The sequence below is a fragment of the Petaurus breviceps genome, unplaced genomic scaffold (genome assembly GCF_028583685.1).
Source record: "Petaurus breviceps papuanus isolate PSGF00001 unplaced genomic scaffold, PetGlider_PUasm1.0 91041, whole genome shotgun sequence".
Classification (NCBI taxonomy): domain Eukaryota; kingdom Metazoa; phylum Chordata; class Mammalia; order Diprotodontia; family Petauridae; genus Petaurus; species Petaurus breviceps.
In genome coordinates, this window is record NW_027187400.1 from 29,671,963 (window position 1) to 29,675,559 (window position 3,597).

General features: G+C 48.3%; 1 protein-coding gene across 5 annotated transcripts in view; it reads right to left on the bottom strand.

Moving 5' to 3' along the window:
- The window catches only part of KCNAB2 (potassium voltage-gated channel subfamily A regulatory beta subunit 2), a 202,719-nt gene that overhangs the window by 49,542 nt on the left and 149,580 nt on the right, over nt 1–3,597 (bottom strand). The window lies entirely within an intron of this gene.

Sequence of the window (3,597 nt, forward strand, 5' to 3'; positions counted from 1 at the left end):
TGATGATGATGATGATGATGATGATGATGATGATGATGATGATGATGTGTTGGAGCAGGGATTCTGACTCTGGACCCCTTGACTCTAAACCCACTGGTCTTTAATCTATACTCTGATACCCTTGGCTACTCAGTCTGCCTATCACTGTTACAGACCAGCTTAGCTTGGGCCATCAAGAGAGAACCTTCCTAGGCCTTTGCCCATGATTCCATTCCTTTTCACAGCTCCTCACTTAAGGTAGGGAGTAGCGGTGATTAGACCCATTTTTACAGATGGGAAAACTGAGGCCCAGAGAAAGGAAGCCACTCAGAGAACGAGGCAGCAGCTGAGTCACAGTCTCCCTCATTCCAGGTCTCATTCTCATTTTGTGAGGGCCGTGCCGCCCCTGGATTTGTTGGTCATTCCTGGGCCCAGATGGAGAAGGCTGACTCTGAGGGTGGCGGAAGTAATTTGGGCTGCGGATGCATCCATCTGTCCACCAGGCTGAAGTCATAGGCCTGGGATGTAATTTGCAGCCAGGGCCTTGATGGTGGAGTGGGCTGGAGAGCCTCAGACATCCACTTCACCTTCAGGTCGGAAGTAGGAAAAACCAGCCTTAATGAGGTGGGAGAGGAGTGAGAAACAGCTGCTGTAGGCTGCCCTGGGCTGTCAGGGGCTCTTTCTAGGCCTCCTGTGTTTCCTGAAGGATGCTCAGTGGCCTGGGCTCATCCCACATCAAACAGACACAACCCACATGTTCTGATGCACTCATAGCTGTGGGAGTTATTAATAGCCTTCAGGAGGCACCTTCATAACAACAGCCACATTGAATAGCACTGACCATGTGCCAAGGCACTGTGCTAATCTCTCTGCAATTAGTATCTCATTTGATCACCAAAACAACCCTGGGAGGGAGGTGCTATTCATATCCTCAGCTCACAGATGAGTAAACTGAGGCACATAGAGATTAAATGCCCAGGGTAACATAGCTAGTATGTGTCTACGGCTAGATTTGAACTCAAGTCTTTCTGACTCCAGGTCCCTGGGGTCACCTGGCTGCCCCAGATCTCCTTGTTCCTTTATCCCCCTCTCAAGGTTACCAGGCAACAGGAGGAAGCTAAACCAGGCCCAGATCACCACCCACACGGTTATTTTTTTGTGTACTTTCTGAACACCAATGCTACTACCAGTCTAGAGTGGTCTGAAGACACCAAGGAAGCCCAATGGAGTTGGAAGACCCAGGTTTGAATCCCAATCTGGTCATTTCCAATGTGTACAGTCTTGGCTTCTCCGGACTCCAAGGCTGAGCCCAAGTCCCACTTTCTGCAGGAGGTCCTTCTCTATGCTGCCCAGCCCTGCTTCTCTCCCCTCTGTTGCCCCTGACAGATTCCTGCCTACCTCCCAGGGTTGTCATGAGAATAAAAGAGGACAAATCCCATGAAAGCCCTTTGGAAAGTGTCCAACATACTATAGAAATGCAAGGCATTACAAAAGTGGGCTGGCTGCCTCCTCTCTACATTCCCAGTGGAAGCCAATCTGCCTAATAGTTTCTTAAGGACTTATGTGGGCAGGATTCTTCCTTAAACAAGACTGGGGCTGTGGCTGGTGCCTCTACTGGCAGAAGGTACTTTGAGTGTTTGAAAGGGTCAGGGAGCAGAATACAGTCTCTGAGAAAGGTTTCCCCCCATAAAGAAAGTACCATCTGAAGAAAATCAAGTAGGATTTGACAGATCACATCTATAAATGAAGAAGGAGGAGGGAGCTCTGGGTCTATGATGGCTTTTTTTAAATATAGTAAAATAATGCACATCAATATATGTGGCGCCAGCTGGTCTCAATAGGAGCATTAATTGCAATTTTTCTTAACTGTGACTAGGGAAAAAAACAAACCCCGACACAGCCCTGCACCTGGGTTGAAACGCTGGGTCTGGGCAAGGCACATTCAGTGTTCTTTTTTTCTTGACTGTGTTATTCATTGCCGTAGGGAACCGAGACTGGGCTCTGATCACTGAGGGGACCAGTGGAGGCCTGGAGAAAGCATCTGCAGCATTGGCTGCATGACAAGAGAAGTCCCCACGTCTTCAGGGACGTCGAGGAGGACTTCTCAGTCACTGATCCCAGGAGAGCTGCTAAGTTCACAGGTGGGTGAAAAGTGTCAGGGCCAGAGGGGACCTCCTACCTCATCCAGTACCATCCCCTCATTTTCCAGAGGCCCAAGAGGGAACTGCCATCTATCTGGGCATAGACGCTCACAACTCAGCATCTTCCTCAACCCCTCACTCTTCCTCATTGACGAGTCTTGCTGTTTCTACCACTATGGTCTCTCCCATTTGCTACTTAGGATACACGTGTGTCCTTGGGCCTCTGGGCTCCCTTTTCCTCATTTGTAAAATTAGGGGGTTGGCCTAGGCGGCCTCTGAGGTCACTTCCAGCTTAGGTCTATGATCCCCTAAGTCACTTAGCCTTTCTTCAACTCAGTTTCCTCATCTGTAAGATGAGAAGACTGACCTAGATGGGCTCTGAGGTCACTTCTCTCCACTCCCACGGCCCTAGTTCTGGGTCAGGCCCCATCTCTTGCCTGGATTACTGCAGTAATCCCCTGTTGGTCCCCCTGGCTCAAGTCTCTACCTGCCTCCCTGGCCCTGGGGTCTTCTCTCCCAACGATTTTGCATTTATTATTATGTGTATATATTCACATGTGTACATGTTGTCTCCCTGACATATGATCTTACAGAATGTAAAGTCCTTGGGGGAAGGGCTGCTTCGTTTCTGTCTTTGGACCTCCAGAGCCTAGCATAGTATTTGGCACATGGTAGGCACGTGGGACATACTGTCAACTGACTGCCAGACTTGTCTGAGCTGGAAGGGACATTAGGGACTGAGTCTAACCCTCTCATTTTACAAACAAAGAAGCTGACACCCAGAGAACTTGTTTAAGGATAGCAGAGATTGGAACCCACAAAGGACGGTAGATTTAGAGATGGAAGTGCCCTCTGAGGTCATTGAGACCATCCCCCTCATTTTACAGATGAGGAAACTGAGGCTTAGAAGGGCTAAGTGATTTACAGCATCATAGACCCGAAGCTAGAAGTGCCTTCTGGGGCCATTGAGGTCACCCCCTCATTTTACCAATGATGAAAATGGGACCCAGACGCTTACAGTGACATACTCACTCAAGGTCACACACAGAGCTAAAATCTGAACCCTTGTACTCTGACTTCAAATCCAAGACTCTTATCACTGCATCATACAGACAGAGATCCAATAAGCTAGAATCCTTCCAGGATTACAGGCTCTCTGACTGCAGGGATCACTTGCTTCTCTGTGTCTCTGTCTTCCTCCTTCCCCCACCCCCTTCATCTGTCTCTCTTTTTCTGTCTCTGTGCTGACTTTTGATTTAATTAATATGGGGGAAGTCCTGAGTGGGGGGAATCCCTTCATTGCAGTGGACTGGGAACCCATCTATAACATAACCCATCTATAACTTAGTCCACCCATAACCACAATCCATCTATAGCATAACTTATCTATAACATGACCTGCCCATAACTATAGCCCACCTATGACATAGCCCATAACTATAACCCCTCTATAGCATAACCTATCTATACAACATAA